Source organism: Henckelia pumila, chromosome 2 (assembly GCF_033568475.1).
Source record: "Henckelia pumila isolate YLH828 chromosome 2, ASM3356847v2, whole genome shotgun sequence".
NCBI classification, from domain to species: domain Eukaryota; kingdom Viridiplantae; phylum Streptophyta; class Magnoliopsida; order Lamiales; family Gesneriaceae; genus Henckelia; species Henckelia pumila.
The window spans coordinates 35,075,824-35,090,345 of NC_133121.1; positions in this window are offsets into that span (position 1 = coordinate 35,075,824).

The following is a 14,522-nucleotide window of genomic DNA, read 5'->3' on the forward strand; positions in this document are numbered from 1 at the left end:
ATAAACAGAGCGAGGACCGTTTAAAGAAGAGCAGGATCTGAGTATTGGCACCAACACTCCTTTGCATCACAAATCATGACACTAGGATTTATAATCAAACAATTAGACACTAACAAGAGACGAGGTGGGGAGTGTGGGAGAATCCATACATATACATAACAGCCACAGAGTATCGAAAAACATCGAATTGACAGGAAAGTTAACACAGTCAATTTTTTTTTTTGAAAAAAAATCATTTAATACAATACTAAGATAGTTAATCTTCACTGTAAACCAACACTCGAAAGGTGGTAATGAATTAATAAACATGTACAGGCTAGGAAAAACGACCATTCCAATGATTAATTATTGCAATAACAAACAAGATGAGAAAAATAAGGCAACATAAGAAGTGGAATTTAAATACAACAAAAAAAAATCAAATCGTTTGGGAGCTAATTCCCAGGATTGTGGCAATTAAATCGTTATGTGCCGACGATGAGCAGTGAATGATAAATTAGACTCTAGTAAACTCCAATGAGTGCAACACCAATCTAGTGCATATACAAATGTTGAAAAAAGGTCAGAGAAGAAAAAAATAACTTCTGCCGATGACAAATAGAACAATGACACCCTTTTGATCCTCTTTCTTTTGAAAAGATGTACCTATATACATATATGTAAACTTTGTAACAGAAACAATAATTCCTATCAACATCAAACTTGAATAATTCGACATCTACAAGAATAACGGATTTATATATCAATAATAATTTGATAATTGCAATAGAATTTGAAAAATCGAGGGGATACTTTTTCATCTCCAAGCAGCCCATTGAACCTCACGATAAAGAACTAAAATATCGAGTTAAAAGTTGAAAATAAGAATAAAAATTGTCCAACTCAAAGCCAAACTTATCTGAAATCCGAACAACGCGCTACTCTGTCGAAATCTCGTTGGAGAAGTGAAACGAGCTGCGAAATTAGGGCTTGGATTAGGATAGTTCCAAGCTTCGAATCCAACCTATAAACAACCAAAATATCATAGAAGTTGTTGGAAATTGGTATGAAACCGAAGAAAATTGGGATTGGAATAAATTGTGCAAAACAACTCGCAAACACACTTCGTCAAACTCTATTTCTTGCTCAAAAAGTGTCGATTGAAGGCTAGAAATGAAGCTTAGGGTGCGAGCAACAAAACCCTAAAATGATTTTAGATTTCAAGCAGAAGTGGACTGCGATTTTGTGCAAAGAAGATAGCTCCTTTCCACACTTGCTGGAATCCCATAATCCAAATCTTTAAAAATCCTGCCGATGATGATAGTCTTCGGGCAACCTAAACGCCTCATCATCATTTCTTTTAAAGGTCTTATAATTCCTACAAGGATAACCCAAAGTCTCATTACTATGTCCCAAAAGTCTCTTTGCATGCGCTCTGATACCAATAAATGTAGCGACCCAACCTGGATCCACTACCTAATCTGAGTTTAGAGCATAATTAAGCATGCAATTAAATGAATTAAATAATTCACTACGGAAGACTTAAATAAATGCTGATCGGCAGAATATAACCGGTTAAATAAATTCGATTACAACCCAATCGAATAAATAATCCTGAAGGCAAGTAAAACGTACATCTAATCCCACTGTCTTCACTGGTCGCTGGTCTCTCCAAGCTACTGGGCACACTACCTGAACCTGCACTTTTTCGTCGAATGGGGTGTCCAGACATATAGAAAAATACTGGACGTGAGCGACTACGCTCAATACGGAAGCAATGATATATAAAATATATGCAGCACATATGTGACTTTAAAACAAGAGTAAATCAGTCTGCTCAGGGGCGCCATGAATATACAGCGCCGTGCTAGATAGCTAGTCTGCGGGGTCATTCGTATATTCCCTGATCAACTATAGCGTCTACTCCACCGTCGTGGTCGCTCCTAGTTATAGCAAAACTAAGGGCTGAGCCTCCCCAGACACGAATCCATTAGGAGTAACTCATCATCGATGAAAACTGTCATGACTCACATCTCACGGGATGCAGTCCAGTATTTATAAAAACATGCATGTTCTAAAGCAATAAAAACATGAGAATCACATAGCACATACTCATGCAACACTTATATCATATATCATCACGGTATCTAAGATAATTGATAATATTGTTTATATATAAATAGTTAACTTTTTTGTTTTCTATCTAAAAAATGACGATCTTTTCAACATTTTGTTTAGATAAAATCCACATATTAAAAAAATAATAATAAATCATTCATATAATATTTTTATATTGGACAACCAATATTATATTTAATTTATAATAATCAATGGGTTAGCTACCCAAAAATGAATATTTCATCATATATTATAATAATCAATTGATTAGTCGCCCAAAAATGAATATTTCTCATATATTGCTGACCTGTCCATTTTTAATATAGTAATTGAAAGTAGTCTATGACATGATTTGACTCTGATTTATTCATATTTATGTTATAAGATGAACATGTATGCATGTATTAATCAAGTTCTACATATACACATATATCCTTGGTTTGTGTGTCAGTGTGTTAATATATATATGTGCGTGTGTATTCAAATTAATTATAATAATTTTGAATTGATGATTGTTGAAGTATTTTTGGATTTGTCATTCTTGGAGTTAAATAATCAGAAAACATCGTCGAGGATTAATGTTGATTTTCCTTGTTAGCTTCAGAACATTGTAACCATAGATATTGTGTGTTAGTTTATGGAAGGGTTTATTTTAAAAAAAATTTAAATAAAAGTGTATGTAATTTATGTGTGAGCCATTTCATAATATAATATAATGTGTGAGCGAATTAAGTGATTCATCCTTGTTATCATTTGTATGATCTATAATTGTCCATGGATGTGTAGTTACTGTACACCAAGAAACCTAATTAATACCACTTACCAAATTGATTCCTATCTGGTAATTTCAATGCGACATGGATCACAATGAGAGCTTATTTGTTTTTATAATTGATGTTATGTACATTTCACGGTCAAGTAAATTGTTCCCGTGTTAGAAAGTTGCAATGAGTAATCAAACTATTTCTGGTACATCAAGCGATGACGGGAGATCTGCATTTGATGCTTTTGACAATGTTTCATCGGATTCATACTGGGATTCTAAATCTAATGGTCACAGTTTTCTTGAAAAGTAATCCAACCCAAAATGGTGATTTAAGTTTCTTGGGTGGTGAGATTTTAATCACTGAAGTATTTTTTAGAATAAAATCTATGTCACAACGCTTGAATTTTTTTTTTTTACTTTGTTTCTGTAAAAAATTGTTAATTGTGCAAAATAACGTAGAGTAACAGACGCTATGTATGGAGAGCAACATGACAACACTAGCATGCATTCCTTTGATGGTGCTCAATTTAATCTATAATATATAATATATATATATATATATATATATATATATATATATATATATATATAGAGTTCTTTTATGGTGCCCAACACTATATGCCCACTTCATGCCCACCATGTACAATAGATGAGTTGACCGGTACAATAGATGAGTTGATTTGTATATGATGGGCATGAAGTGTGCATATAGTGTTGGGCACCATAAAAGAACTTTATATATATATATATATATATAAAATAGAGATGTGGTTAAAAAAATCTAAATGGTAGAGATAGAGAATAGTGACAAATGACAATCATATGGACAAGAAGAGAAAGATAAACAACTATGGCTCCGGCTCCGTTCAATTCATATCCAAATAGGACACCAATGACATGTTAAACCTCTTTTTTTCCCTTAACCCGCCCTCTGTTCCAACGTCTTTGCCTCCACCCCCGACGTCGATATCGGTTTATCAAAGTGCGGTTCTCAACTCTCCAAGAATCTATCCATGTCCATGACCGTCGTCACCAGTTTGTATACAATTCTTCCCCATCCGGTACTCGGCTCTCCAATACGCTCTCCACGACCGCCTTCAACTCCGACGACAATTTATACATAGCCAAATGTGTCTCCATTATCACCAGTTTATGAAATCCATTTGGCCACCGCAACGCTCAACTCTACAATACTTCCTCCACAACCATCTTCGTCTCCGTCTCGACCTCCACCTCTGCCACCGCCACTCTCCCAAAAACCAGCTGGAAACGGATACAGAAACCCATGGATGCCGGTACGCTCTTGGCATAACCCTACACAACCCCATCGAGGAGAGAAGAGCATCATCATAGAGATCTCGTCGTCGTACTATTGGGCAACAAAACATTGTGCCACAGAGCACAGCCTCCAGCACCTACTCTACACCCAGATCCATACCATAACCGGCGTTGTCCAATGCAAGAGATGCGAACAAAAAAACAAGATGAGGTTCGACATGTAGAATAAATCATTTGAAATCATCCAATTTATCATCGAAAACAAGAGCCAAATGTACGCCCTAGCCCCTAGTGCTTGGAAGAGCCCTGATTTACTTATATATGTACAAGAAGAGAATGATCAATGACCATTGCTCCGGTTCCGTTCAATTAAGTCCCGAAGAAAACATCGCTGAAATGTTAAACCTCTTTTTGTTCCTTAACCCGCACTCCGTTCCAACATCTTTGACTCCACCTCCGACATCGGTACCAGTTTATCAAATTGCAGTTCTCAACTCTAAAAGAATCTATCCACATCCATGATCGTCGCCACTAGTTTTTGTGCAATTCTTCACCATCCTGGCCCTCGGCTCTTAAACACACTCTCCACGGTCGCCTCCAACTCCGACGAAAATTTATACACAACCAACTCTATCTCCGTCGTCCCAAGTTTATCAAATTCATTTGGTCACCGCAACCCTCAACTCTCAAATACTTCCTCCACAACTATCTTCGTCTCCGCCTAGACCTCCACCTCTCCCACGGCCACTCTCTCAAAAACCTTCTGGCAAGGATATGGCAACCCATGGATGCAGGTATGCTCTCGGCGTAACCCTACACAACTCCCTCTATAAGGAAAGATCATCGTCATCAAGATCTCGTCGCCATTTCATTGGCCAAATAAACACCGTGTCACAGTGCACAACCTCCAGAACCTACTCTCCTCCCAGATCCACACCATAACCGACATCGTCCAATGCCAGAGATACGAGCGAAACTACAAGAAGAGGTTCGACTTGTGGCATAAATAATTTGAAATCATCCAGTTTATCATCGAAAACATGAGAAAAATGTACACCCAAGCCCCAATGGTTGGAAGAGCCCTGATTTACCTGCATATGGACAAGAAGAGAAAGATAACTGACCATGGCTCAAGTTCTTTTCAATTCAGTTTTGAAGAGGACACCGATGACATGTTAAACCTCGCCTTGTCCCTTAACCCGCCCTACGTTCCAACTTCTTTGCCTCCACCTCTGGCGTTGGTACCAGTTTATCAAAGAGCAGTTCTCAACGGATACGACAACCAATGAATGCCGGTATGCTCTTGGCGTAACCCTACTCAACTCCCACTTGGAGAAAAGAGCATCTTCATCAAGATCTTGTTGCCGTAACCTTGGGCAACGAAACAACGTGGGACAGTGCACAACCTCCATAAACTACTCACCACCAAGATCCAAACAATAACCAATGTCTTCCAATGCAAGAGATGCGAGTGAAAATACAAGATGAGGTTCAACTTGTGACAGAAATCATTTGAAATCGTCCAGTTCATCATCGAAAACAAGATCCAAATATACGCCCGAGCCTCTAATGATTGGAAGAGCCCTGATTTACCTACATATGGACACGAAAATAAAGATCAATGAACATGGCTCCGAAGAGGATACCGATGACATGTTAAACCTCACTTTGTCCCTTAACCCGCCCTCCATTCCAACGTATTTGCCTCCACCCCCGAGGTCGGTACCAGTTTATCAAAGCGCAGTTCTCAACTCTCCAAAAATTTATCCACGTCCACAACTGTTGCCACCGGTTTGTGTGTAATTCTTCCCAATCCCGACCCTCAACTCTCCAACACTCTCCACGGCCGCCACAGCTTCGACGGCAATTTATGCACAACCAACTCTATCACCATCATCACTAGTTTATTAAATCTATTTAACCACCTCCACCCTCAACTCTCTAAGATTTCATCCACAACCATCTTTGTCTCTGAAAGAGTGGGTGCCCGGTGAGCCAACTTGTGGCTAAGGGCTTTGATGACTCTTTGTATAAACAATCTTTTGTTTAATATAATTTACACTTTTATTAATGGCAATGACTTTATCTTTCTTCATATTGTTATATTGTGATATACTATTGTTGTTTTGATAAAGACCTTGAATATACTATAGTGTATGTAAGATGTGGTAGAACATGGAGATGTCTATCATGAAACACATCTTATAGTCACTGTATATTCTAAACTGTTCCTAGTCGATTGAGCCATCCGATAATAAGGATAAGGATCGCTCGAGTTTGAGACTAGCATTTGCGATGCAGAGTACCACGTTTCATTGGTAAGGAACATAGAGATGTTCGAAGCATGCAAATGGATATTCATATGATGAATGATCGAACTACCCAATCCGGACTTTCCAAGTGGTTATCACTTATCGAGTGGATAAAGTCCGCGGTTTTGGTTGTACACTATTAGTCCTTACTACTTGAAACATCATTGAGACTTTATATGCTAGTACTGTGCTTTGACTCGTTTACCGACTCTATTGGGGTCATCAGGTGTCGGGATTGGGTACAGTTACAACACATATAGGAGTCGATGCTTTGTTGTCAAGGATTCACCACATACTTGCGAGTGTGGATATCCTATGCGATCTGAGGAGATATTAGTGTGACGAATCTCTGGCCAGAGTACATGATGTGTTTTAAGAAATGGTTTCTTAGTAACACATGCGATGTCACTATTTGATCTTCAAGATGTATTGCATAGTTATCGAATCTCGAACGACTCTCGATTTACCAATGGTTGTTGATTCGATCGGGATATATGGATGAAGAGACCGTACTGTACGCTAACCAAAATCTATTGGTTCTTGCAGGCACTATCAGTGATACCTAGGGAATCATGGGGCGATGTTGCTAGGCGCTCTTACCATGATTCGATGGGAAAGTCGGAAATTGTTGTTCCGAGTCACAAGGAGTTGTGAGCCCACGGCTAGCTGTATCCCTGAACCATTGAGGGTCACACAGAGTAATGGATTTTTAATCCCCGTTGAGATAGTTAAATTTAAAGAGTTAAATTTAATGAACGAAGAAGTTGGACTTCTTATTTAAGAGTAGAGGAGTAAGATTTCCTAAAATGACATAGGGATGGGCATTTTTGGAAACCACTGAATTCGGATTCAGAAAAATTTATCTTGACTTTAAAATGTGCAGAAATGGTTTCTGTGCACATTGGTGAAATCGGTTTATCAATCGGAGTCATGATGAATTTTATATTAATTTCTGAACATGCGGGCTTTGCTTGTCGGGCTTGAACTTATGACTAATGGGCCCTAAGCTGTTAGCGGCCTATATTATAAATAAGTTATTGCAGTACAGAAATTACACACAACAGGTCACAAATTTTCTAAAAACCCTAGTATTTTTCTCTGAAGTGGCCGCCCCCTTTTCCCCTCTGCTCGATAAAATCCAGTCTGTGAATTTTGAATTACAGTCTGGTTTAACGGATCAAATTTGTTAATTCTCTTCGTAGAAACTTCTGATAGATTTTCTAGTGCAATCTATCAGAGGGATTAAATATCCGTTCGTGGACCTGATTGAAGAACAGTTCGTCCATCAGTTCCAGGGATATACAACAAAAGCAGAGCAATCTGTTGGTGTCCATAATCTCGCTTCGAGATTGGAGGTAAAAATTTATAATCGTTATTTAATTTTTACACACACAATTTAATCGTAAAAGTTTTGATACCCATTATGGAATCATTCCATATAAAATTTTTAAAACTTCCGCTGCACCGGGTATCAATTCTGATTGATCTGATCGCCGCGTTCTCCAATAGTGGTATCAGAGACAGGTTGCTCAGATCAAGCGATTAAATTAATCGATTGTACAAAAAATTTTTAAGCCTCGGTTTTTGAAACAAAATAAATATTTTAAAAATAAAAAAAAAATAAATTTTCGGGCAAAACCCGGGCAGCGCACGGCGCTGCCCAGCGCGGCGCACGGCGCTGCCCAGGGCAGCGATCGTCGCTGCCCGGCCCGAGCCCTTTTGGGGCGCGGGCAACCCGGGAATGTCCCGGGCGTCCCGCGGAAAAATTAATTTTTTAATTTTAAATTAAATTTTAATATGTTAAAATTCTATTTTTGGTCCGATCGAAAATTGTTTTTGATTGGTCCACGAGGCGTCGGATCGAATTGTTCGAGTCCGAAAATTTTAAAATTGATTTTTGGATAAATTTGAATTTTTGGAAAATTTAAATATTTTATCCGTTAAATTGAATTTTGAAATTAATTATTTTTGGTACAATTGATAATAAGATATGACCTTATGGATATATTGAGTAAAATATGATTTTATGTATAAAATTGGATTTTATAGATAAAATATGATTTTATTTGATAAAAAGATAAAATGTGATTTTGTATGTAAAATAAGATTTTATATATGAAATATGATTTTATCCTTTTAAATTTAAATTGCCATTGCATGTTATCCAATAAATTAATTTTGAATTAAATGTTATTGGATAAGGATGATCGATTGCCATGACCAATTTTGTAGGTGTATGATAGGAATTTACATTTGTTTTTATTGTTGTTGGATTTATTAATGGGCCTGGTTTATGGCCCAATATGAATTGTCATATGTAATAAAAGTGGGCTTGGTTTATGGCCCGTTCCCACCCCTTAAAAATGTATCCCCTACTTGTCATTGTTATTTATTTTAAATACATTAGATTTAGTGGGAGATGAAGATTTGAAGATGGAGGTGGGCCCAGCAGACAATAAAGACAGAAGAAATATAAATTGGAAGCTCAATGTAATAGGATTGCATTGCATACTGCATATTACCTAGGATTGGACTAAGACTCGTGATTGGAAGCTCAATGTAATAGGATTGCATTGCATACTGCATATTACCATCGATCATCCTAAATAATATGTGATATTATTGTTGTATGCATGTTTTAGACAAAATTGTGTGAATCCGGCAAGCATACAAAATTTTAAAAAATGATGAGACAAATTTTCAAAATTAAAATCCCTCATTTTAAATATGATTTAAAATTGATATCAAGATGAATAAAGGAAATTTAAATTTGTTTAAATGTTCCTACCTTCCATCAACGATCAATGTATGAGATGCTACCCGCGGATACGGTTCGGCTCATATTATTGGGGGGACCCGTTCGTCGGAAAGCTGTACATTAGATCGACACATGTTGTAAGTTGGGTGGAACTCCCATGGGATCGGCTCATATTATTGGGGGATCCACATGGCGACCGTCCATCACAACTTAAAATTGATGGGTCATCTTGACATGTCACAATAAACGGCGTCATATTATTGGGCCCTTATTGGACATGAGGTAAAAACGTGGAGGTTGCTTTGGAAGCAATTGGGCTCTACCTTTTGAAAATTATGGTTGGCTGATATTATTCGGGACCATAGTTTGTCAATTGGACTCCATGTTCTCACTAAGGAAAACAGTTTCCCGTTTTCACTAGAGGGTAGTGAAATCGTTAAAATAGTGGGAGTGAGATTCATAAAATAAATTTCGCCTATTTTATGTCTTAGTAAATTGTTAAACAATCATCGATTACTGTCTGTTTCAACTCAGTATTTCATTACAATGAATTCGTAATCCACATGTTCTCGAACAAAACAAACTTCCTGGCGCAACTATACGGAATGGTTCCATAAAGTTAAGAATGTCCTGAGTTCGGAAAAGATTTTCTAAATGTTAGAAAAGGCTTCTCCGAAAATAGCCCCGGCTGATGTAACTGCCGAAAGGTTGGCCGAACTAGAGAAATGGTTGGACCATGATCTCAAGGCAAAATGTTACATGCAAAATTGGACAAGTCTAAACAAGTTTGCCATTACTGCAAGAAACCCGGTCATTGGAAACGTAACTGCAAGGAATACCTCGAGCAGTTGCGAACTGCAAAGGGTATGTTTTACATTGAAATAAATGTTTTTCTTAATACTACTTCTTGGGTATTGGATACCAGATGTAGATCTCATATTTGCAATGAGTTTCAAATGATGACAAGAAGTAATAGGCTAAGGATGGGTGAGACCCAGTCAAGGCTCGGAAATAGTTCCAGAGTTAAATCCATAGCTATGGGAAATATTTGTTTAATTTTGCAAACCGATTTTAAGTTACTTTTGAGAGATGTTTTATTTGTTCCAGATTTGATTAAAAACATTTTTCTGTTTCTATGCTTGATAGAGATGGTTTTTCTTGCAATTTTGTGAATGGGATTTGCAATATTTACAAGAATGAATGTTTGATTGGAAATGGACAACTTGAAAACGATCTATATAACTTAAAATTAAAAGACGTTCCAATAAATTATGTTGATAAACCGGTAACAACAAACAAAAGGAAAATCGATAGTCAAAACCCGGCAAACCTTTGGCATGCTAGGCTAGGTCATATTTCCTCAAGGAGGATGAACAAGCTAGTGGGAGAGGGAATGTTTGATATGTCTGATATTAACTCTCTATCTACTTGTGAGTCCTGCCTGAAAGGAAAAATGACTAAATCTCCTTTTAAGGGGAAACCTGAGCGTAGTCAAAATCTGTTGGATTTGATCCATACAGACGTTTGTGGTCCATTTAGAATTGGTACTCAATATGGCCACACCTACTTCATTACCTTTACTGATGATTATTCTAGGTATGGGTATTTATATTTAATGAAATATAAGTCTGAAGCATTTGAAAAGTTCAAAGAATTCAAGGCTGAAGTAGAAAACAAGCTAGGTAAAAGTATTAAAGCACTTTGATCGGATCGAGGTGGAGAATACTTAAGTACCGAGTTTTTGGACTATCTGAAAGAGAATGAGATTATCTCTCAGTGGACTCCTCCTATGACACCTCAGCTGAATGGTGTATCGGAGCGTCGTAATCGAACTTTGTTGGACATGGTTCGATCTATGATGAGCTTCACTGAGCTTCCACCTTCGTTTTGGGGCTATGCGCTTGAAACGGTGGTATTGTTGTTGAACAACGTCCACACTAAAGCAGTGGATAAAACACCATACGAGTTATAGAATGGCAAAGCTCCTAAGTATTCGTACTTGAGGATTTGGGGATGTCCTGCTTACGTGAAGCAGACAGTGGGAGATAAGTTGGATAGTCGATCCACCTTATGTTATTTTGTAGGGTATCCGAAGAATTCAATCGGATATTATTTCTATTATCTTGCTGAAACAAAGGTGTTTGTTTCAAGGAATGCCACCTTCTTGGAGAAGGAGTTCTTATTGGATAAGAAAGGCGAGATGATGGAACTCGAAGAAATTCGAGAAGAACCCGAAATACAAAATAACGATCCTACACCTCAGGAACCATTGATAGACACGCCTGTACCTAGAAGATCCGAGAGGACTTCTAGACCTCCTATTCGATATGGTCTTCTTCTTGAAGGGGATCAAGATGAACCCAATGTTGGATGTGATCCAAGAAACTTCAAGGAAGCAATTTCTGATGCGGATTCAATTTTATGGTTTGAAGCTATGCAGTCGGAAATAGATTCGATGCATACAAACCAAGTTTGGTCTTTAGTAGATCCTCCCGATGGAATTGTTCCAATAGGGTGTAAATGGATCTACAAGAGAAAGCTTGGGCCTGATGGTAAGGTATTGACCTACAAGGCGCGATTGGTGGCGAAAGGTTATACTCAAAGACAAGGAGTTGACTATGATGAAACCTTTTCACCAGTTGCAATGTTCAAGTCCATAAGAATCCTTATTGCCATAGCTGCTTGGTATGACTATGAGATATGGCAAATGGATGTGAAGACTGCTTTTCTTAATGGAGACATTAAGGAAGAAATCTATATGAAGCAGCCTGAGGGGTACACATCCATGGGAAGCGAGCATAAGGTATGCAAGCTTCAGAGATCAATTTATGGTCTAAAACAAGCATCATGAAGTTGGAACCAGAAATTTGATGAAACAATAAAGGATTTTGGTTTCATCAAGAATCCGGAGGAACCATGCGTGTACAAGAAAGTAATTAAGGATGCTGTGACATTCTTAGTACTTTATGTTGTTGACATCCTACTCATTGGGAATGACGTAGGGATGTTGCAGTCAACAAAGATATGGTTATCAGGTAGATTCTCGATGAAGGATTTGGGTGAGGCATCCTATATTCTTGGGATACAGATCTATAGAGATAGATCTAAGAGAATGATAGGACTCACTCAATCAACCTACATCGACACCATATTGAAACAGTTTTCAATGGATGGGTCCAAGAGAGGACATCTACCCATGTGTCATGGAGTTTCTCTATCCAAGTCTATGTGTCCCAAGATGGATGAAGAGATAGAGAAAATGACACATGTACCATATGCGTCAGCCATAGGTAGTATCATGTATGGGATGATATCTACCAGACCGGATGTAGCATTTGCTCTGAGTGTCACGAGCAGATATCAAGCTAATCCCGGTCAAATGCATTGGAAAGCCGTGAAGGACATTCTTAAGTACTTACGAAGGACTAAGAATATGTTCATGGTATATGGAGGAAGAGAACTAAAATTGGAAGGCTATACCGACTCTAGCTTCCAAAGTGACGTGGATGACTCGAAGTCAACCTCTGGATTTGTGTTCATGCTCAATGGCGGTGCTGTCTCTTGGAAGAGTTCCAAGCAGGACACCACAGCGGATTCCACCACTGAGGCAGAATACATTGCAGCATCAGCTGCTGCTAAAGAGGCCGTGTGGATGAGGAATTTCGTCCAAGAGTTGGGCGTCATTCCTGAAGTTGTTGGTCCAATCCCGGTGTACTGTGACAACACGGGTGCCGTTGCTCAGGCAAAGGAACCAAGGTCTCATCAAATATCCAAACACGTACTGAGGAAATATCACATCATCCGGGAGATTGTGGAAAGAGGAGACATCACTGTCGAAAGAGTGGCCTCTGCAGACAATATCGCTGATCCACTTACTAAGCCCTTGCCAGGACCATTATTTGACAAACATCGCGAAGCAATGGGTCTACGTAGTATGACTAGTTGGCTTTAGGGCAAGTGGGAGATTGAAAGAGTGGGTGCCCGGTGAGCCAACTTGTGGCTAAGGGCTTTGATGACTCTTTGTATAAACAATCTTTTGTTTAATATAATTTACACTTTTATTAATGGCAATGACTTTATCTTTCTTCATATTGTTATATTGTGATATACTATTGTTGTTTTGATAAAGACCTTAAATATACTATAGTGTATGTAAGATGTGGTAGAACATGGAGATGTCTATCATGAAACACATCTTATAGTCACTGTATATTCTAAACTGTTCCTAGTCGATTGAGCCGTCCGATAATAAGGATAAGGATCGCTCGAGTTTGAGACTAGCATTTGCGATGCAGAGTACCACGTTTCATTGGTAAGGAACATAGAGATGTTCGAAGCATGCAAATGGATATTCATATTATGAATGATCGAACTACCCTATCCGGACTTTCCAAGTGGTTATCACTTATCGAGTGGATAAAGTCCGCGGTTTTGGTTGTACACCATTAGTCCTTACTACTTGAAACATCATTGAGACTCTATATGCTAGTACTGTGCTTTGACTCGTTTACCGATTCTATTGGGGTCATTAGGTGTCGGGATTGGGTACAGTTACAACACATATAGGAGTCGATGCTTTGTTGTCAAGGATTCACCACATACTTGCGAGTGTGGATATCCTATGCGATCTGAGGAGATATTAGTGTGACGAATCTCTGGCCAGAGTACATGATGTGTTTTAAGAAATGGTTTCTTAGTAACACATGCGATGTCACTATTTGATCTTCAAGATGTATTGCATAGTTATCGAATCTCGAACGACTCTCGATTTACCAATGGTTGTTGATTCGATCGGGATATATGGATGAAGAGACCGTACTGTACGCTAACCAAAATCTATTGGTTCTTGCAGGCACTATCAGTGATACCTAGGGAATCATGGGGCGATGTTGCTAGGCGCTCTTACCATGATTTGATGGGCAAGTCGGAAATTGTTGTTCCGAGTCACAGGGAGTTGTGAGCCCACGGCTAGCTGTATCCCTGAACCATTGAGGGTCACACAGAGTAATGGATTTTTAATCCCCGTTGAGATAGTTAAATTTAAAGACTTAAATTTAATGAACAAAGAAGTTGGACTTCTTATTTAAGAGTAGAGGAGTAAGATTTCCTAAAATGACATAGGGATGGACATTTTTGGAAACCACTGAATTCGGATTCAGAAAAATTTATCTTGACTTTAAAAGGTGCAGAAATGGTTTTTATGCACATTGGTGAAATCGGTTTATCAATCGGAGTCATGATGAATTTTATATTAATTTCTGAACATGCGGGCTTTGCTTGTCGGGCTTGAACTTATGACTAATGGGCCCTA